We start from the raw sequence: 23392 nt of genomic DNA, 5'->3' as shown, positions 1-23392 counted from the left end.
GAATTCCACACAGAAGCCACGAACATTAACAGACTTGGTAATTTGGCCTAGAAGCGATTCCAATTCTTATCCCAAAGAGAGGAGCAACTTTCTAAAGTAATTATCTTGTTGGGAGGCTCTGTTACCGCTCACTCTCAACTTTTAGGCATCTCTTTCGTTGCAGTTGCTCAAGGGAATCCGATCCTCTAAACGCTTTTGAAGGGTTGCAGCCAGAAGGAATTGATTCCACTGTTTGAGAAAACGGTGAGGCGAACTTATGGACTTGCGCGACGAGGTCGATGTAGATTCCTGCATCCCAGACAAAAAACATCTCTGTATCTATCTGTCTATCTATTAGTGCATTTATCTACCTATTCCTCTCTCTATCTATAGATCTATCTCTCTATTTATGAAGATAGATAGGTAGATCGGAATAGAAATACTGAGAGAATAAAAAGTCAACGTACATAAATAATCCGATACAAAAAGACAAAGATAAAATATATACTGACAAACTGATAAGTAAAACGAGCACACACACACACACACACACACACACACACACACACACACACACACACACACACACACACACAGGAGGGAGTGAGGCCCCTTTCTTAGCATCATCCTTGTATTGGGTGTTGCAGTGCATAATTCATACCTGCTCTGGGTCGCGGGGGTATAGACTACAGTAGCCAGAGTCTGTCCGTTTGCCCTCCCCTTTATTTATTATGCAAGCGAGAGGAATATTTGCTTGACCCACTGACACACTTGAAAATAACTACGTCTGCTTATAAAAGAAGTCGATCACAAATTACCGTGAGTGAATTTGTGACTTATGTGTGAGTATATTAGGTGTTGTTACCATTATAACGTATTTCTTTACATATTTGTCATTCTGGTGTGTGCCTTTTACATGGTTGTCTTGGTAGGAACTACTCAAAAACTTCTCATTAAGGCGAGAAAAAAAGTTTGGGAAGTTTCGTTTAGTCGGCGCAACATCTGTGGTCATATGCCGGAGAGAGACAGAAGGGGAAGGAATTATAGGAGAAGGGTACAGATCCCAGGAGACGGGACACAATTCCCCCGATTAATACCTGGTACCCATTTACTTCTGGGTGGACAGGGGCGTAGGGCATCGGAAAAGCCGCCCAAACTTTTCCACTCCACCCGGGAATCGAACCCGGGCTCTCTCGGTTGTGAGCCGAGTGTGTTAACCACTGCCCCACGAAGCCCCCATCATTAATGTGAGAACAAATAACAAATAAACAAATGTGAATATGGTACACGAGTAATAGAGACACGCATTCATACATACATACATCCAAAGCAATCAACGTCTTTCCTCGTATTTCTCTCTCAATTTCGGTGGCTGATTGGTAAGATTGGAAGGTTACAAAAACAACACCATCCACCAGCCTTGCCGAAGTGTGGGGGAGGAGGGGAAGGGCAGGCCGGTCTGTTGGGCATACACGAAGAGTAAAGGTCTTCATCAACATTTTTTTTTTTACAACAAAGGAGACAGCTCAAGGACCCCCAAAATGGAAACAATAATATAAAAAAACCGCTACTCGCTGCTCCTAAAAAGAATCCAAAGAGGTGGCCGCAAGAGGGGCAAGGCAAACATCTCACTTTTTTTTATTCTTGTCCATGTAGTGTGACGAGATGCCATTCGTTGCCTTAATTCGGGATGTGAAATTTCATCGTGTTTATAAAGGACCTGTTCCCTCCATATTCTCTTGTTGTTCTCCTTTTCTTTACTCATTTGCTTTAGGAGAAACACGTTTTCCAATTCAAAAGGTAAAGTTTTGGGCATACGCTATAGCTTTTTTTCATTTTCAAGACGAACGATAAAGCATTCAAAACACTTATTAGTCCCTCTATGTAAACTAAACTAAACTAAACTAAACGCCAGACTTGCGATACTTTTGCAGGATGTCCGATTTCTATTGTCATACGTATTATAGCTTCTACAATACGTAAAAATACTTGAAGAAAGGGAAATAAACAATTCAGTGAAATCAGTAATGTACGAGTCCATCCACTCATCGTTTTACTTCTTTATTTCACTACCACACCTACCTCCTCATCTCCCACCTACCCCCCTCCCACATACGTCCCCGTCTAGCTTGTTCCTGGCGTATTAGCTTCACCACTACGATCCTATCACCACAGTTTGTCACGGCAGAAATAAGATCTCCAGCCCGTTGACTCGCTACTTTTGTAAGCTAACACCTCGCGGGGCTTGTAACGTGGTGATGGACGTCATATAATCGACAATGTACCTGTGTGTGCGTGTGTGTGTGTGTGAGAGAGAGAGAGACTTTGTACTTTTCTTTCTCTATTTTTCCTTTCATTCTTTATTTTCTTCCTTTTTTAATCTATTCATTTAATCATTATTTCTTTCCTTCCTTGTTGTTTTATTCTTCCGCACGTGTTTCATACCCAAGCAAGGCGTGACGGCGTGTAATGGCCTCCAACACGATCGCATTCTGAGGGGCGGGAAGTCATGTATTTACGCGATATCGCATTGAAAATACATGACGCCATAACTTATCCCGGTAAAACATACGCCTCGAGGTACGCATTTGCTAAGCCACTCGGTCAATCAGTCAAGCAATCAATCATCATAAAAACGCTAAGAGGATATCGGTCTTTGTAAGTTTTGCGTTTATCTGTCTGTCTGTCTGTATTTATTGATCTACAGGGTTCACACGCAGCCACTGAACAGAAAAGAACGTTTTAATCAAACATTAATGCAGACCTTCTCCTGAGCCTTGACTTGGGTTGTGCGACGGTGATACTGTTTTTTTTTAGTCTACCAGAGAATAACACGGGCATTCTCATTCATCCTAGGTATTTTTTTTTCCGATAGGAGTCTTACAAACATTGGTCCATCTGCAAAACCAGGAAAAAGTCAGTGTAGTGTTATTCTATTTTTTCCATTTTCAACTTGCATTTTGTATAAAGATATATATCTAAAAACAAGAAAGACAACAATACACACAAAAAATCATAACTACTACTACTACTATTACTACTATTACTATTACTACTACTACTACTACTACTACTACTACGACTACTGATACTACTACTACTACTACTACTACTACTACTACTACTACTACTACTACTACTACTACTACTACTACTACTACTACTACTACTGCTTTAGCGTTCGACAAAGCTCCACACCAACGGCTGTTACTTAGATTACAGGCTCACGAAGTAGATGAACTGGATCAGGGCGTAGTTTAGCAAAAGGAAGCAAAGAATGCAAAACAATAGTAAAAAGATCTGACTAGGGCTGTGTTATGAGTGGGGTCCTACAGGGGTCGGTATTGTGTCCACTGCTGTCTATCATTTATATCATTGATTTAGGCACCGGAATTATGAGTGATGTCAGTAAGTTTGCTGATGACACAAAGATCGGCAGAGTAATTGAGTCAGATCAGGACGCTAGTGTTCTTCAGGATAAACTAAACAGATTGTATGATTGGGCGGGGAAGTAGCAGATTGAGTTCAGTGTCGGGAAGTGCAGTACGTGAGTGCAAGTAGGAACAGCTCTTCACATAATTATTACTTAAATGGCACTCTCCTAAGCAGGTCTAGGTGTGAGAAGGATTTAGGGGTCTTAGTGAGCACTGAAATCCCTCCAAGGACACAATGCATTCAGGCTTGAAATTGTGCAAATAGGGTACTGGGATTAATTTCAAGGAGCGTAAGCAATAAAAAAGCTGAAATCATCTCCAAGCTATATTTAGTATAGTTAGACCTCATCTCGATTGTGTGGTTCAATTCTGGTACTATACAATGGATATCAAAATGTTAGAAACTGTACATAGGAGGATGACAAAATGATTCAAGGGTTAAGAAAGTTGCCATACGAGGAAAGACTCAAACAATTAAACTTGCATTCTCTAGAAAGGGGAAGGGTGCGAGAAGACTTGATCGAAGTTTATAAATGGATGAAGGGCTTTAATAAGGATGATATTGATAAGGTTATGATGGTAAGGGAACCGGGTAGGGCAAGTAGTAATCGATTTTAATTGGATAAATTCAGATTCATAAAAAAAACATAGACAAGAATTCGTTTACCAACAGAGTAGTGTAAGAATGGAACAGGCTTGGCAGTCATGTGGTGAATGCCAATACGATAGAGACATTGAAAAAAAAAAAGATTAGATAAATTCACGGTTATTTATGTTCGGTGGGATAAAGTTCACAGGAGCTGCCTTGAATAGACATACCACCCTCTTGCAGACGCCTTATGTTTTATGATATTATGTTCTTATCTACTACTACTACTACTACTACTACTACTACTACTACCACTACTACTGCCATACACATACACACTTACTACTAATACTACTACTACTACTACAACTACTACCATGCACATACACACCTACACTTCTCTCCCCCCTTTTCCCACGTAATGGTCTACTCCAAGTCCGTTTCTCTAACTTTGTGGCGTTAAGCTCTGTTATGTCTCCGCTATGTCGCGGGTTTTTACTTTCCTGACTCTGCTCATTCTCATTTTTTATTCATTTTGTTTTATTTTACTTCAGCTGTTATTTTTTTCTATTTCTTTTTCCTCTTCTTCTTTCTCCATTTCCTTTTCCTCTTCTTTTTCCTCCTCCTCCTCCTCCTCCTCTTCCTCTTTCTCTTCCTCCTCCTCCTCCTCCTCCTCCTCCTCCTCCTCCTGGTTGTAGTTATAGTGATGGTTGTAGATTTTACAATGATGGTATGGCGTCGATGTTCCTTTTTACTTCGATATATATATACACATAAACATATTCGTATAATAAAGATAAGTAGATAAATATATAGATAAGTAAGTAGATAGATAGGTAGATAGATCATACTAAATAATCGCATGTCGTGGGACAAACCTTGATATCTTGACCTTTGCAGTAGTTTAAAATGAAATGCTCGGCTAAAAGTTCCAGAATTTCTCAGCGATTTAAAGTTGGCTGAGTGACGTGCCGTTCGCAGTTTTGCCAAAAAATATATTTGGATTTGCTTGAGTTTATTCTGCAATACGTAGTTCATTTTTGTCTAATTTAATTCAAGAAAACCTTAGATCGATTTTGCCTAACTTCATAAAGGCAATGCTTGAACCGTTTATAACGAATTTTGCTCTACAGATACTAATATCGCTTTTAGCCTAATTTCATACTGGAAATTCTTCGATCAATTTTGCTGAATTTTAATGGAGATAAAGCAAAGTATCTTACCAGTGCTTTTAATTTCCAGGCTTTTTGTACGCAAAATGGAACAAAATTCGGCAATAACATGACAGCAGTTTGGGAAGGCCTTCCTTGAAAAGGAATTACCGAAAAAACCCAATCAGTCAAGAGGACGGAAGCCCTTTCTCAAATATTTATAGAACAAAGAATTGGTGGAGGTTACAATCCACGATCGGATTTCTAAAAAAAGAAAAAGAAAAGAGAATAATTTCATTTTTTCAATATATATACCAGGAGAGAGAGAGAGAGAGAGAGAGAGAGAGAGAGAGAGAGAGAGAGAGAGAGAGAGAGAGAGAGAGAGAGAGAGAGAGAGAGAGAGAGAGAGAGAGAGAGAGAGAGAGAGAGAGAGAGAGAGAGAGAGAGAGAGAGAGAGAGAGAGAGAGAGAGAGAGAGAGAGAGAGAGAGGAAAATATAGCCAGCCAGACAGACACAGACACACAGACGCGTAAATAAGCAAAACAGACACAATGACACACTGACACACAAACACAGAGAACCTAACAAACAAAAAGGCGAACAGAAAACACACCACACACACAAACAGGCACATAGATAAAAAAAACACACAGATATTCACAGAGACGAGGGATTCAGGCGGGATAAAAACCCATCTCCCTTACCTTCCCTTTTCTCGCCGTCACATTGGAGTTAAAATCGTGTTTTCTCCCGACCTAAATCAGTGCGCGAAGGGTCGGGTCGAGGCGATTAATATTTCAGATCCCACTCAGGGCGGCGGGTCGGAGGAACTTATTGGAAACGTTATGTACGATCGACATTTACATGCAGAGCGAGGTGGCCGCGTCGGTAGGTAAAGGTGGAAGACGGGGGAAAGGAGCGACAGAAGGAAGAGAGGAGGAAAAGAAAGAATGAATGGAAGGATAGACGGATAGAGTGGAGGAAAAGGCAGAGTGAATGGAAGGATAGACGGATAGAGTGGAGAAAAGAAAAGAAAAATTGGGAAGGAAGAAAGTTAGTAATGAAATAAGAGGAGGAAAAGGAAGAAAGAAAGGAAGGACGGAAGGATAGAGTGGAGGGGGGGGGAGAGAGAGAGAGAGAGAGAGAGAGAGAGAGAGAGAGAGAGAGAGAGAGAGAGAGAGAGAGAGAGAGAGAGAGAGAGAGAGAGAGAGAGAGAGAGAGAGAGAGAGAGAGAGAGAGAGAGAGAGAGAGAGAGAGAGAGAGAGAGAGAGAGAGAGAGAGAGAGAGAGAGAGAGAGAGAGAGAGAGAGAGAGAGAGAGAGAATGAATGAATGAATGAAGGAAGGAAGAAATGAAGAAAGGAAAATAAAGGTGAAATGGAGTGAGGGAATGATAAAGAAAGAAAGATACAAGGAACGAGGGAGGACAGAAAGGAAAGAAGGATATAAAGAAGGAAGGGAGAGAGGGGGGAGGAAGAAGGGAAGGGGAGAAAGGAGAAAGAAGGAAGGAAGGAAGGCAAGAAGGAGGGATGGAGGAAAGGTACAGATAAAGAAATGAAGAAATGAAATGACGGGAGGAAAGAAAAATAAGCATAGAAATCTGATGAAAAGAAGGGATGGAAAGACGAGGCAGATTTTGATATTGTGTGAAAATGTATAATGAAAGTTAAGAAATGAAAAAAAAACGAAGAAATATTAGATTACGGTGAAAGAAGACATGAATAAAAAAAAAAAGCAGAGTATATAAGGAAATGAAAATCGAAAAATATAGAGTAAAAAAAAAAGAAGAATACATAAAATTAACAAAGCAGATAAAAACAAATGTGAGGTCAACAAAGAAATTGCTCCGAATGTGTAATGAAATTAGAGGAAGTTTAGGTGAGTCTGGAGAGGGAGGCGGAGGAGGAGGAGGAGGAGGAGGAGGAGCTGGGGGAGGATGGAGAACCGCAAGTGTGGTGAATACTGCATAAAGGTAAAGGCTAAGGGGGAGGAAATGCCATGGAAAGCGTTTTGAAACCTATATTGAAGAAAATTGAATTCGACTTGCTCTGAAATCTGTTATGCTGTTCCTTCGAGAGAGAGAGAGAGAGAGAGAGAGAGAGAGAGAGAGAGAGAGAGAGAGAGAGAGAGAGAGAGAGAGAGAGAGAGAGAGAGAGAGAGAGAGAGAGAGAGAGAGAGAGAGAGAGAGAGAGAGAGAGAGAGAGAGAGAGAGAGAGAGAGAGAGAGAGAGAGAGAGAGAGAGAGAGAGAGAGAGAGAGAGTCAGACCGCAAGCTTGACTTAACTGAAGGCAAAGGCATCACACAGATTTATGCTAGATCTGAAGTTATAAAGGCGAGGGGGATATTGTAACATTTATGATATATAATAAACCCGTCAAATAGCCAGTCCCGGTAAATCTTTAGAGCCTGTAATGTTAATCCGTAGTATTATTAGCGTTGGAAGTTAGTACATCCGACAAATCAAGAAAAATGAAATCAATGAATATAATAGAGGAGGATACGCTAAATCAGTCTCGAATATCCATACAAAGGAAATACAATGAAATAAGAGAAAATTTGGGACGACGAAAAACGCAAATTACGTGCAAACAACAAACAACGAGAGCGATCAGACAAGCAGACAGACAGACAGATAGAAAGACAGACAGATAGAAAGGAAAACAAAATGAGACACAAAGACACACGCACACACACACTTACAAACACAAATTGAATAACACTGTATTTTGGGTATCTGCCCGCTGACATCTCACTTAAGCACCGTGGACAGCCCTTTCAACGCTTTCTTTGTAACTATCTGCCTTTTATATAAGTCCCCCCCCCCCTCTCTCTCTCTCTCCCCTAACCCACCACCTAAGCATCCCGAGCCAGCGCAATAAGAGAGCCTGAACGCCGCCTCTCCCTTCACTCCCTCTCCCGCCCCGTCGCTTGCCATGCACAGCCCACACCCGCCTGCCGCGCCCGCCCTCTCCCCCTCCACACAACTTCCGTCTTATTACTCCCTCTCGCCGCCGGAGAAGTCGGTCTCATAAGATTTCAGCGCCCGGCAGGTTGGGAAAAGCTATTTATTGGCCGGTGAATCAGTTTGGAGGCAAGTGTTGCGGCGATCACACTCCGACCTAGATGAGTTTGCCGGGTGACGCGATCGTGCATGGGGAGAGCTGGGCCTGAGGGCGAGGAGAGGAATGCCGAGGAAGGATGTTGGGAAGGGAGGAAGGTAGGATAGGAAAAGGAGGAAGGGCAAGGGGAAGAAAGGACGGAAGGAGGAGTGGATGGAAGAAAGGAAGGGTGAAAGGAGGAAAGGATGGAAGGAACGAAGGGATAACGAAAGAAGAAAGGAAGGATAGGAGGAAGGAAGGAATGAAGGAGCTGAGCGTGAGGTACGATGGGAGGGATGTCGACGAAGGAAGTTGTGAAGGAAGAAAGGAATGAGAGAAGAAAGGAAGAAGGGAAGCAAGAGAATTACCGTGATGAGCTATGAATCAGAATATCACTAACACATACGAACAGAGAACAATCAATACGCAGACAACATAGACATTCGCCTTCTTGCAGTCCTTCTGAGACCTGCAACATATCTCGTTTCTTCTTCCAAGACCTGCAACATATCTCGTTTCTTCTTCCAAGACCTGCAACATATCTCGTTTCTTCTTCCAAGACCTGCAACATATCTCGTTTCTTCTTCCAAGACCTGCAACATATCTCGTTTCTTCTTCCAAGACCTACAGCATTATTTGACATTCGCTTCTTCTTCCGAGATCTAAAACATATATTAACCCTGACAATATAGACCTTAGTTTTGCTCGCAGTGCTTCCGAAATCTGCCTACAATATATACGCGCTGCTTCCGAGACTTACAACATATATTATCCAGACTGCAGCTCAACACCCATTACTATTTCAACTCGAGTCCGCGAGCATCAATAATAGGCACCTTCGCGTATATACTTTCATCCTATTACACCACAATTAATATTTTCTCGTATGTGATATCAAAGACAGAGATAGACAACTTGAGATTCCAGTCCACAGGAAACAATACATGGACCACCACATACAATTAGATACTGTCAACTCAATCTATATAATACGTTAATGATTCGTGTTAATTTTGATATACTGTAGTGTATGTCCGCTTCTCTCCCTACACAATGACGAGTGTTAGTTCGCTCGTTCAGCCGCTCGGATCTCGGAATACAGGTGGACTGACAGCAACACATTCATCATGCATATGGAGGGCGATGCGTTGCGTACCGCTTGCGTTAAAAAAGTGTTTTGAGCGAGTCTTATTCTCCTCTGTTTGCTTTGTTCGTGTTAGTGCATGAGAGTCAGTGAATGAATGAATGGATGAAAAATGAATGACTGATCGAATGCATAAATGAATAAGTTATGAATCAGTGAGTGAAAATGAATGAATGAATGAATGAATAATCCAAATAATCGATGAATAGATAACAGAAAACGAAGGGTACATTTTTTGTGGCCATGTTTGTTGTCTTGATGTGTGTGTGTGTGTGTGTGTGTGTGTGTGTGTGTGTGTGTGTGTGTGTGTGTGTTGCAACGTTGCCAGATTGTCGTACTCTGCCTCTTATGTTTGCCGATTTCCGACCCAAAAACTGCTTCCATCACCCCAATAACTGCCTTCATATATGGTTATTGTTTAAATGGTTAATTATTGGTGGTTCTTGGCAACAGTTATGGGCCAGAAACCGGTAAATAAGCGGCTCTGAGTACGATAATATGGCAACGGTGATGTGTTGTGACTGTGTGTGTGTGTGTGTGTGTGTGTGTGTGTGTGTGTGCTTGAGTGAGCGTGTCTTTGTGTAGACGGTGTATGTGTGCGCGTGCTTATGTTTTTACTCTTGTCATTAGAGAAAATAATAATGTCGTCTGAGTGAAAAGAAGAAATATATCACCAACTCTCATTTTCAGTTAATTAACAGACGCCGCGACGTACCTGTATGCACCTCCACGTTATAGCAACACAGTTATATTATACGCCAAAACTGACTTCTCATACACGAGACATTTCAGCTCCTTGCCAAAACAACAACAACAAAAATTCGGATGGAAGAAAAAGCTGTAAAAAATATCCGTTTCTTCCAGTTAGCAGACCAGGGCCCGGATTCATCAATCTTACCAACCACGCCTCCGGTATCTCTCACATTTACCAGAGCGCTACCAGAGCTGCGGCATCTTTCAAACACGGGATTCATCAACGGTATGGTAACGCTCCGGTAACTCGCACCCTAGCAACGATTGGTTGGGCCGGATAGCCAATCACGTGCGACCTTTGATGCTGTATTTCAGCTTTCACGTGTCGTTTGTTAATAATACGCAGACTTCAAAATCAAGACGTGTATTGTACAGTCGTAAATACTGCCTTAAAACAAATAATTAGCGTGGTGATCCCTCAATTAGATCCGTTTTTCACGAATGAATGCACGTTACTTGTATATCTATTCTTGAAATAAAAATATACTCGCTTATGTAGCCTAGCTATATTCTGAACATTTTTGTATGTTACCTTCATAGTTTTCCGTCGCCAACGCCAGCTGCGTGCCTCGCTATCACAAGATTGGGTATTATTCTAATGTTTGCCCATACTCACCCCTCGCAACCAAAATTGTCTAGGGGGCCATTGTCATCATGCCTCACTGGTGCAGCCAAGCAATGGGTGTGGGCGCGGGAAGTTGTGGCTGCTGAGGTGAATGGCGTGATCGAGTGGCTTCGTGAGTAGTGTGGAGGAGGTCAGAGCAAAATTTTACGACATTAAACTCCACAGCAAGAATATTGGAGACTTGAGACGGGGGATGACTGTCACAGACAGAACATTATTCCCTCTGCAGTGTTTTAACAAGTAGGGAAAAGTCATGTGGGTGGACAGTTCCACAGACTTACATACTATAGAGTGCGGCCTGCAAGTGAAGCCGGCCTGAGGCCGTGCACGGGTCTGCCCAGTTCATCCCAAACCGACGACTTCACACACCTCACTCCCACCCCGTTTCCTGACCCCAACATTCACTTTTGAGAAAAATGGAGACCACCATCATCTTCCTGAGAAAATTCTGCATCACACTAGCATAAAATTGTAACATTAATGTGTAAATACACATACGAAAATCAAGGTTAAATGAATAGGAGTACATTTTCTTGCATTATTTCTTCAACTCCTTCGTACTCAGCTGGTTTTCGTCACATCGCTTCTATAAGCCCAGATCCTAAATCTGCATGCTTTTCTGCTTCTGATGGTGTAGGGCACGTCACGAGGTAAAAAATACATAGGCTCAAAATCGCCTCCGAACATGAGCCGCGGCAGTGTCTAAGCACTTACCACGCCTGCGGTAACTCAGTTACGGGTGCTCGGAGCCGCGGTAACTTTTGGCCTTACCACGGCTCCGGTAAGTGGTTGATGAATGCCGATTTACCGGGTGGGCGGAGATACCGCGAGACTTACCAGACAGAGGTCCGGTAAATGGTTTGATGAATCCCGCCCCAGGGCAACACCTCACAAGAAAGGCAGTAAGGAGGGATTAAAAGACTTGTTTATTCCCGCAGGTCGAATCTAGTAGCAGACCGAATGCGAAACAGGTAAAGGTCGAGCATTAGAGTGCGGGAAGGGAGCGATAATAAGGATAATGCGCGATAATGAAGCTTGTGATAATAACAGGGAGGCGGGGCATAATTTCGGCTATTTGCGTCTCTAATGTCGAGGAATACGGGGCGAAAAGCAGAGGGCGGGTGAGGGAAATTTAGGGAGCGATGAACAGCTAAATATGGTTCCCACTGCCCCCTTCCTCTCTCTCTCTCTCTCTCTCTCTCTCACACACACACACACACACACACACACACACACACTCTCTCTCTCTCTTTCTCTCTCGAAAAGAACCTACGGCCCTCCCAAATGCCTTTTTTTCCACGCGCAGAAATGTAGAGGCAGGCAAGCATTTATTTACGTCGTGGTGAGAATGGTTCCTTGGGTGAGGGGATGGCAGTAAGTGAGGTTTTGAAGTTTGTGTTCAGGTACCATCTATCAGAGAATTATCTTAGAATGGCGCCCCTCCAAAAAAAAACCCGTCCTACCAGTCTTCTCTGCTGGTCGACCTTGAAATGTCACAGTGATATTTATTGCTCATGCTGTACTGAAAACATAAAAAAATAAGTCCAACAAAGTCCGTGACAAATTTTTCAATCTCTAAGTAGCTAGCAAAGACATGGGATGAATCATTAACTCCTGGGTAATAAAACAAAAGGTAGCGTCGTGCCTCGTGTCCTCTTGCTGCTGGGTTTAACTAGACTGACAAATTAGACCGGACAATTTAGCCCCATCTCACCAGCGCCACGAACTCTTTCATGAGAAGAGTATCAAGGGCCAGTTTTACAGTCCAATACAGCAAATTTGTAAGCTCCCCAACAAAATACGACGAAAATTCCTTGTACAGTGTTTGGAGTTGCTATAGAAAGGAGGACATTTTAGGATACTACATTTGAAATCTCGCTGGTATCTGGCATTGAGTTGAAAGAACGGATCATTGTGGAGAAGACAGTTTGGCTCGGGCGCTTACAATGATCGATGGTACCTGAACGTAAACTTGAAAACCTTACTTACTTCCGTCCCCTCACCCAAGGAGCCATTCTCACCAAGACGTAATTAAATGCTTGCCTGTCTCTACATTTCTGCGTGTGGAAGAAAAGGCATTTGGGAGGGCCGTAGGTTCTTTTCGAGAGAGAGAGTGTGTGTGTGTGTGTGTGTGTGTGTCGAACTAGGCATAACACACCTCTCCTCCCGAAATTGACCTCTCCTCTGGACTCCAATTTTTTTCTTTAATTGGAGCAGCGCTTAGCAGGATTATTCTCTATTTCCCTTTGAGTTGCCTCCTTTGCCGTAAAATAACACATCAAGTTATCCCCTCCCCCCCTTTTTTTTTACAGCAAAGGAGACAGCACAAGGACACAAGAAAACGAAACAATAAAAAAAGCCCGCTACTCGCTGCTCCTGTAAAGAATCCGAAGAGGTGGCCGAAAGAGCAGTCAATTACGTGAGATTAGCAGCCTACACCCTTTCAATGATAACCAAGAGAAGATGGCGCCACTATAAACACTTGCCTGCGCCATTGACGGGCTGGGGCCGACTACCATCCAGGCCCCTCAAGCAAGCCTACCGGCGCTATAGGTGTACACGTAAAAACAAACAAAAAAACTCTGACCTCTACCCTCTTACGCCAAGCTGACGTATATATAACAAACCTGACGTGTATGATGTGTCTAATCTTATTACTTTTAATGGAAAGCGAGTGTCAGTAATAAAAATCTAGCTCGATGAACTTTTAAGAGGAATGAACTTTTGCGAATTAAGGGAATTATTGATAAAACCTTTTGGTCTCATTATGACAACAGAGTGATCTCCTGCAGATACATTATTAAGTGATAAGCCCAAAGGATGATCAGCAGGTTATTATGAAAGATTAGTTATTAATGAGTTTCAATAATTATCTAAGATCCTTATGTAATCTGTTTGGCCCAAATCATTAGCATTTATGCGGAAGGTGAAAAAAATATTGTACAAATCGAAGCTGAACTTGAATGTAATTATGACGATAGTTCTCAGCGTGTGTGTGTGTGTGTGTGTGTGTGTGTGTGTGTGTGTGTGTGAGAGAGAGAGAGAGAGAGAGAGAGAGAGAGAGAGAGAGAGAGAGAGAGAGAGATAGAGAGAGAGAGAGAGAGAGAGAGAGAGAGAGAGAGAGAGAGAGAGAGAGAGAGAGAGAGAGAGAGAGAGAGAGAGAGAGAGAGAGAGAGAGAGAGAGAGAGAGAGAGAGAGAGAGAGAGAGAGAGAGAGAGAGAGAGAGAGAAAATCAGGTAGATGGGCGTTGCAAAATAACCAATGCTGTAATGAATGGTTGCTTCCTCCCCTGACGAGAACACGCTATCATCACCGTGTTGACGAGCTGACCACAAGAGGGAGGTTTGCATACCTAAGTTGTTGTAAGTGGACTGGGCAGCGCGTCAATAAGTAACGCCAGAGATAAGGTTATGGCTGAGGACGGTCAGGCAAAGCAGGGCATCTTTTCCTGGACAGAGACAGCACACTAAGAATTCCTTAACCACAGTCGATGGCAAACAGATTATGTATGTCAAAGGAGAAGTTTTCTTACCTCGAAGACTTGAGATTGAAGGCGAGTGGAACTGATGCTCGGTGGGCCGGATCACTGCGGACATAAGACTGAGATTGGTAAAACGGGCATGTGCTATACGAAAGAAGAAACGAAAGATGAATGAAATAAAATAATATGCTGGAAAAATGTGAGATAAAAGAGAAAAATGATTAAAATAAATGAGGTTAAAAGGTTCAGCCGATAAAAGTTTATCAGAAAAAATTAGGTTAATGATCCGATGCTCTTAAACCAATCAGTGTTTTAAGTTAAACATTTCTGAAAGCTGCAAAAGATATATTTTAAAGTGTTTAGGTTTTTATTTATCATGATCATTATCATTACTATTATTATTATTATTATTATTATTATTATTATTATTATTATTATTATTATTATTATTATCATTATTATTATTATACTTACTTCATGCTGCTTTTCTTATGCTCTACTTCTTCAGTGAACACACACACACACACACACACACACACACACATACACACAACTCTGTAGTGTGGTGGTTAGCGCGCTTGCCTTACAACCAAGAGGTCCCGGGTTCGATTCGCAGGCTGAGTGGAGACAGATGAGCAGTCTAATTTTAATCCTTGCCCCCTGTCCTCCCATAAATGAACGTGTACCGTTTGCCAGTTGTGGTTTGTGTCTCCCTCCCCAGAGATCCGTCACTTGTGAGCTCCAAGCTTACTCGTGGAGGCTACTGGCTGGCGATCGCGAGTTCATTGCGTGTTCTGACCATGGTGAATTATGTAAATAAATTTTTGTTTGAAAAATTACAGATATAAGTAATTGACATATATTTTTGTGTGTACTATTCTTCGGTCAATGATAGGCATTCAAGTTGATTCGTTAAGGATTGATAATTTCCATAGCACTATGGTGCTCCAAGATTTCATTAACAACCGCTACAAAATTTTGCCTGTATTAACCACCTCGATTCCTTATTTTGATTCCTTAAAATTTATATTATTTGGAACATATTGGGAGAACGTTTGCCATTTCGTGTGATAACTGTTTACTGATTGAGAATAAAAAACTCCTATATATCATCAATAAACACTTTCTTTCTAAACAGGAACTCATTAAAGTTATCAATATAATGTTTGCGTGTGTCTATTACATGAATGTGACTATGCCTTAGTGGTGCTATGGTTGAATTATCTAGGTGCTGCATGAATACTCGGGTCTTGGCTGTAAAACGAGCACAGGCCGTCAGTGCACAGAACCCGTGTGTTAATCTTCCTTCTCGGGCTGACCATTCAAGGGTTAACTCGGGGTTGGGATCGTCAAATCACAAATCGCACCTCAGGACGCTGTACAAGAATCTCAATTATGGAGTCCTAACAAGAGCTGAATATACATTGGAACATAGAAAACATACATTGTGCTCCCTTTCATCAAGGAACTTGCCACCTGGTCGTACAGAAAATACAAAGAGGCGGGTCGGCATACCGAGGTGGTGTATTGGAGAAATTCTCTGGTTATGATTCAGTTTAACTTTATACAGTTTCCTTGAGACCAGGCTGCAAGTTTAATAATGAGAGGCAGCCCAATGTTTGCTGCTCCTCAACAAGCGTGTATTCAAGTATTGCTTAGAATCAATACCCAGTAAGTAGGAATCCTGCATGCCATCACAACAGACTCAAAGTTGAAAGAGACAGACGGATCTGCGCACCGAGGTTCAGTAAACGCCTTTTTTGTAACACAGTTTTGTTCCATAACTTCTGTAAAGGGGAGCTATGAATGAAAATGGTTTGAATTTGATGCAATAAAAACAAAGAGCAGCTTTTGCAATAAAATGGGCGAGGGGGAGTTTTTCCGTCACCTGACGTGTAGCCGGTGATGGATGACTCGGCTCGGCGAGACTTACCCTTTTCGTTATTGCTGTGGTTTGGCTTCACTTTCGGCAGGATCGTTCACTGCCTCGAGAAAAGTCAACCCAAATGTGTAAAAGTATGGAATGAACTAAGGGAAAAAAATCACTCTTCATCCACACCCATTGCAAATAATGAAGGGGCTATTACACTGGACAAATTCTCCGTGGATCTTCAGTCAAACCACGATTTCCGCTGGCGTGATTCTCATTTGTTTCTTGTTATTGCTGCTGCTGATGATGGTGAGTAATACCGTCTTCTTTTGGTGAAATCTACCGTAGTTTTGGAAGATCATAGACACGTCAGAAAACCACGGAAATATGAGAACCACGCCAGCGGAAATCGTGGTTTGACTGAAGATCCACGGAAAATTTCCCCAGTGTAATAGCCCCTTAACACATCACACAACAGTGTCATTATATTTCCCTTTAAACAGCTTTGCCTTTTAATTACACTAGACGATCTATTAAGTTTTGTCATTATGCTTTCTTTCAACCAGCTCTAAATTCCTATCTACACTAGGCGATCTATTAGTCATTTTTAACCGTGCCTAAAGATGATACGGAACCTCCACGCCTCCAAAATCTCTGTGTAGCCTCGTTTCAATACCAGTCGTGCCCATCCTTTAGCCTGGCCAGCGTCTCAGCATTACGCCGCACATCACGAGGAATGAATTACAGCGTGGGGGCCGAGGCGCGTGCTGCTGCTGGTGTTCCCGGCCGCCCCTTCACCGCCCTGGGCAGCCTCGGATGAAACTCACTCATGGTTTTGCAATTTCCTCCAGAGTGTTCATGGCAGATAATTTAAAACCGAGCAGAGACTTTCAATTGCTTAATCTTAGCCTTGGCTTGCCACCGCTTGGGGAGTGGAACAGATAAATTGCCTATCAAAACATACAACAGTTCTATGTGTGTATGTATGTATGTATGTATGTATGTATGTATGTATGTATGTGTGTATGTATGTGTATATGTATGTATGTATGTATGTATGTATGTGTTTTTATGCTTGTTTGTCTGTTTGTTTGTTTCATCATCATCATCACCAGCAATCAGTACAGCGTATTTGCCTTTCCAAAACACTTCGATTAATTCATGTCTTTTAATATCAGTTACTTCCCAGTCTGTAACTTTTTTTTTTCATCTGTCTTTTCCCCGTCAATAGGTTCTGATAACTATCATTTTACTTATTCTTTTTTACAATAAAGGAAGGCCTCGAGAGAACAAAAAAAAATCCAAGAGCTATTTTTCTTCATTGATTGTTCTCTCCTCCATTTACATCTTTTCCCATCACAATAATCTCTAACACTGATCTCTCCATCTTCCTTTTGACACAGAAATTTCTTTTCCAGAGACTTGGTCAATGTCCATATCTATGAAACAATTTTTTGGCCTTATCAAAGTGGTACTAAAGCTCTTGATATGTACCGTAATGAGTCTCTCTAACGCACACACACACACAAAAAAAACATACACACCAAGACACACACACACACACACACACACACACACACACACACGAGTTAAAAGAATTGGAAATTAGCGCATTAATTATTAATACTGCTTGTTATACCGCCGTCCTCTAAGCACTGTGAGCCTTGCGATGTTTATTGTTTTTACGCGTCCGCTAGCCCTTGAGCGCGCCAGTGAAGCCTCTGGTCCGGCGGCTGAATGATAGTACTCGTGTGATTAACAGATGACAGGAATTAATTATCTTCAAGTTCTGAATAAGCGAAATACTACAGCTCCTGCATAATTAATTGAATTATTTATAAAGGAAGGAAAAATTTGTGATAACCTCCAAAACTTCTCGTGTCATACTTTATGGAAATGACCTTAACTTTTACATGTCAAACTACAATTTTTAAAGTCTTACAAATACCTTGATATGATGTTAAAGACGGAGAGAAATAAGGGAAATTACACTTCTGTTTAATTTAATAATACCTGGTCACTGTTCTGTACATACCAACTCTTGGAAAAAAGAGTCTAAAACCTTTTCGAATGAGTACGTGGCTGGGCACAAGAAACGACACTACATGACTGAAACTACTGTAATTGTCTCCGCATGAAAGAGCCATTATTATCTTATAAATTCTGACAAAATGGCATACGAGTCACTGCATGGCATGCCGGGCCGGTTCAGAGGTGAGAGAGATAGGTATCTTTCTTTACGAAACTTTACGTCCTAAAGCCATGTTAACTATAAATATGTTAGAACCGTGTATAAAGAAATATAAGTAAATTATTTAATATGGCAAATCTGCTTCATTTATGAAGCAAAAGATCTAAATGACGAAGAAAACGGCAGCAGGTGTGACTTATCTTTGTTCGTCCTAACGCTTACTTTTTCACACGAGGAGGAGACAATGAGAGGGTCAAACACATAAGATAAAAAAGCCCGCAACACGGTACTTCTACACGGGAAACAGAGTTACACGTCTATTTCTTATAGACCAGCCGCACGATGGTCAGTTTTCGAGTTAGTTCACTTCGTTAATGTTTTCTGCGCTGCCAATTAGGCGACTTTCCCTCCCCAAGCCTGCAGCTCGGCCGGGTCTGTGCCTGGGTGCGGAGCTCCGTTCATGGGTCTGCAGGGGAAGTCTGTGTCACACTCATCACAGGTGGCGGTGGCTTGAGGTGGCTCCCCCCTCCCCCCAGCCCTACGTAATTACAGGATCAGCCTCAGTATTCTTTTTAATAGTACAAAACATGCTGTCCAAAGAAACACATATCGTTCATCACAGGCGGTGCCTCTAGATAGCTTTCAGCCCCTTCCCCAGGCCAATGTTGCTATGAGATCAGGTTCAGTTTTAATTTCAATAGCATCAAGTATTATCTGTACATGCTCCGATACAAATCAGGCCAAGCTTGCTATGAGATCAGGTTTAGTATTCGTCTCAATAGCACAAAGAATTATCTGTACATGTGTTGTTCAAAATCAGCTACAGAAAGGTCAAAATAAAGAGGAAGACACCCTTGCCCCTAGATATGATATTTCTTTCTAGTATTTCATTAAGTAAGAACAGCATGTAGGGGGATATTTTTTTGTTTAGTCTTTGGTCTGCCTCCTCTTACCGTAAATATTAACAAGACAAGGTAAAGTGTTTCTGAGGCTGGAGTGCTTGAGAAGTGAGCAGAGTCGCATGCACCCACGCGCCTGATGGAGCTTCATGCATAAACAGGCTTACTGCAATTATAGGGTCCGGCCCTAACCCCGCGTGCGTGTCCAGCTGACGGCTCAGAGGTACCCGCGTGATGAATAGCCGCGGGTTGTGTTCTGGGGGAGGAACCGCAGACTCCCGCCACACGCCAACACTAGACGCTCCTACTGTAATAGCTGGAAGTGTGTACGTAAGCTGCTACACACACACACACACACACACACACACGAACACACATTTATAGTATTGCCTACATAAGTAAAAACAAAAGTAATTTTTCGGTGATATATAAAAAAAAGTTAACATTGCTTGCCTTTCTTAATGAGGTGGCGTTTACCTACGTTCTCTCTCACTGACTAGCAGCTCACAGCAGATCAGTAGCAGCGGATGGACGAGATAGCAAGCTGAAAATTGGCCACTCGAGAGAACGGATTGCGATGTTGAGTCTCTAAACGACACTCATTATCATATCTTTATTGTAACGTTATTTTTGTTTACGTCTACTGTGCATTTCAATATCCTAGATCGTGTGTTTCTACGGTTGTTTGTACGTTTATCTCTTCCGACTTAGTGTGTGTGTGTGTGTGTGTGTGTGTGTGTGTGTGTGTGTGTGTGTGTGTGTGTGTGTGTGTGTGTGTGTGTGTGTGTGTGCATGACGAGCCATCTCTCTCTCACTTTCTCTCTTTCTCTTCCTCTCTTCTCTTTCTTCCCTCTCTTTTAAGCCTTTGAACGAGATTGAACAAGAACACAGGTAAGAGCAAGAGCAAAAATAACGGATAAAACCAACCCAAACAGAAACAGAAACAAAAGAAAATATAAATGCGCCATAAGTCGGGATGCGGGAGCGAGGCGGTAATGAGAGGAGGAGGAGGAGGAGGAGGAGGAGGAGCATCATGTACAGCCCTTCCTTCCCTCCCTCTCTCTCTCCCTCCTCACCCCAGCAGGAACACGTCGCGGCTGCAGGGAAAGGACTTATTCACCGCCGGATAATGAGCTGGCGGTGGGACAGGCCGCGGCGCACTGCAAGCCATAACTCGCAGAAATCGCTCTCCCGGAAGATAATTATTTCCGCGGGAGATTATTTTACCCTCGCAATTACCAATACTAACTGCCGGCAAGGGAAGAAACTGAGGGGAAGCATTTGAAGCCCGTGTTTATATAGACGCGGGGAGGAAGCGGCGATAAAGGTGGATATCTATGAGCGTCCCTCCGGCTGCTCGGCCTAATGGGGTGTTCAGGGGCCGTGGGTAGTTAGTGAGTTCGTCGGTTCCCTCCGGCAAAGAGAACTCATACGTGTTTTTTCTTCTTCTCATTTAATACTTTTTTTTTGTTGCCTCGTCATGTTTGTTGCTGTGGAGGAGGGGATTTTGTTTGTTTGTTTGTTTGTTTGCTTGTTTTTATTTTTTTGTTTTGTGTGTGTGGAGTATCTATCTGCAGGCGTGGAAAAGTTTGTGTTTAGTTCTTTTTTCATGTCCATTTTTTAGACTTATTATTATTATCATCATTATTATTATTATTATTATTATTATTATTATTATTATTATTATTATTATTATTATTATTATTATTATTATTATTATTACTATTATCATCATCATCATCATCGTCACCATCAATACTATAGTTCTCATTATCTTTTATATTGCTTTTTTTTACACGGCTATATTTTTCATCACTAACAACATCTTTTCAGAGTTATTCCTGTGTCAGATTATTTCGTCCCTTCGGCTCTTCAGTCACAACCACCCACCACAGCCTGAAGATCATCATTACTATCCTCATCATCAGCTACTGTTATTGAACTTCAACTTTTTACACTCGTTTTTGTCTGATGTCAACGTACTTCATCCTTCCCCGGCAATGGATCTAATTTCATCCCTACCTCGTTCCCTGTCTGCCTGCCTTCTACAGTTGCTGCTTTGTTACTTTGGTTATCTACTTGTTTTTAAGCGTCAAGGTGACTCAGGTCATCTGGGGAATGTGGGGGCCAGGTTTTCCTTGTGAGTTTGAAAGTTTACCTGGGATAAAGTTATTGGTCAATGATACAGAAACTAACAAAGATAGTAAGCGTTATACTGCAAACATCTCTTTCTAGGGTACGTTAGCCAAGTTTTGTTCGTCCCACCCCAATTATTAGTCATCGCAGCAGAAAAAGAATGTTTGCGAAAAATTCCTGATAATGAAAAGGTGCGTACTCATTGGCCTGCCCTAGTGAAAGGAGAAGGAGGGAGCAGTGTTCATCTACCTGTAATGTTTACTCAGGAGGGTCAGGGTGAAGCTCCTCTTAATACATTATTGACTGCTTCCGGAATGGATCGTGCTGGTCTCTCGCCCGTAGCGGTGGTCGGAAAGGTCGATTCATGTATTTCTTTTAACTCAAACACAACGCTACGGTTCTTCGTTACTGTTTTGCAAAACTGCATGCTAACATTTATTGTTTACTTATTGTACGTTATTAAAAGGGATAGGAAGACCGATTTTCCACTGCCCATAACCAGCAAGGTAAACTTAAGTGGAAAAATCATGGACCAACCTTGAAATATTATCAATCATATTTAATAACAAGAAAACAGGTGTTGAGGAGGAGAGTATTCCTGCACCTAACTACTCCTCACTACGCAGTAACTTCACACGAAGAAAAGAAAAAAACAAGAAATACCAATCAAAGACATGATAAGCTTAAGAAAACATCATGAGTAAAGGAATTCCTGCCTTTAATTGCCCTCTCTACGGGAAGGAAGACGATCTCTTGATGACCCTTAACTTAATAATCGAAAACAAGAAACTAATGAGGAAAGATCAGGGACCAAACTAGTAATACGTTGGCAACATATGTAATAATAAGAATACAGGTGTTGGCAAGGAAACGCTTCGTGCACGTAACTGCCTTCACTACACGACAGTATTTACCACGAACAAAAGAAAACAAGATATTTTAAGGGAAAAAGTCAACCAACCATGCCATACATATCCATCACACTTAATAATAATAAAAAAATAAGTGTTGACCAAGATTACCTCCTAACTACCTCCACCACACGAGAACCTCAACACGGGAAGGAGAGGCAGGAAGGTCCCCGTTGAGTCGGCAAAGCCATTTATCTCTCCCTTATAGAAATTCTAATTATATTCTCCTCCGGCCATTGTGAGGCGCTTCTTGGAATAATCCCGCCCTCGTTAACCACTCAAACATTTCGTCCTCGGAAGGGAAAAATCTCTCTCGCGGGAAGACTTAATGTTATGGTCCCGCCGCATAACATGAACCCCGGCAGCAGGAGGAGGCGAGGAGGTGAGGAGTGGGGCATCAAAGGGGCCGGGAATAGCTGCTGGGGTCGTCCCGCGGGTCTCGAGGGAGTGGTGGATGTGGCGGCGGTGGTGGCGGTGGTGGAGGTGGTGAGGGTGTTGGGGGTGGTGCACTCAGACGCTGACTTACAACTGGCGGGAATAAACTCGGGACGGAAATACACACAATGGAGGTAATAAGATCCAAAGCAGACGGGTAATCAGCGATGATTAAACAAATACACCTAAATTTCATCTTTTTCCCCTCGTGAGTATTTCCGAATAGCGGCCGCGCGGGCGATCTCCCCTCATCGCGCCCTGCCTGCCCTTCCCTATTACGGGGGCGGCAATGGGGGAACTCTTTACCTACAATTACCATAATTCAAGATGTGCAAGTCAGGTGGTGAAGGTAAGCATGAAATAAGGTCTTGGTGGTCACTATTATTAGCCATACTTCATCACCGGCCTCCGTGTTCCCTGTCCGGCCCCGCACGGCAGCACGGCCACACCACCTCTTCGCACGACTCGGGAAAACAACCTCTTTGCTCCCCCAACAGAGGGTCGCCGTAACGCGCCGCCTCGCACAGTGAAACAGAGCTCTGCCATACACCACACCCTGCCTTGGAGCTTATTTATGTGCATCTCGAGCTAGGCGTCGGGGATAAAATACAAACACGCGTTTCTCTCTTCTCCTCCTGCGTCCATCTGTCCCAGTGGGGGAGGCAGACGGAGGAGACAGAGGGCTCTACTTGAGGTGC

The 23392-nt window shown here is 42.5% G+C and overlaps 1 protein-coding gene and 1 long non-coding RNA gene across 2 annotated transcripts in view; one reads left to right on the top strand and one right to left on the bottom strand.

Moving 5' to 3' along the window:
- Window positions 1–23392, top strand: part of LOC127007352 (uncharacterized) — a 208165-nt gene that overhangs the window by 12230 nt on the left and 172543 nt on the right. The gene's annotated exons all lie outside the window — the stretch shown is intronic.
- Window positions 13987–23392, bottom strand: part of LOC127007354 (uncharacterized) — a 240098-nt gene continuing 230692 nt past the window's right edge. The window contains exon 6 of the long non-coding RNA XR_007760204.1: window positions 13987–14357. This is a non-coding gene — a long non-coding RNA (uncharacterized LOC127007354). The remainder of the gene's footprint in view (window positions 14358–23392) is intronic.

Source organism: Eriocheir sinensis, chromosome 3 (genome assembly GCF_024679095.1).
Source record: "Eriocheir sinensis breed Jianghai 21 chromosome 3, ASM2467909v1, whole genome shotgun sequence".
NCBI lineage: Eukaryota > Metazoa > Arthropoda > Malacostraca > Decapoda > Varunidae > Eriocheir > Eriocheir sinensis.
Note: the sequence above shows the minus strand (reverse complement) of the source record. Positions and strands in the feature narration are given on the sequence as shown.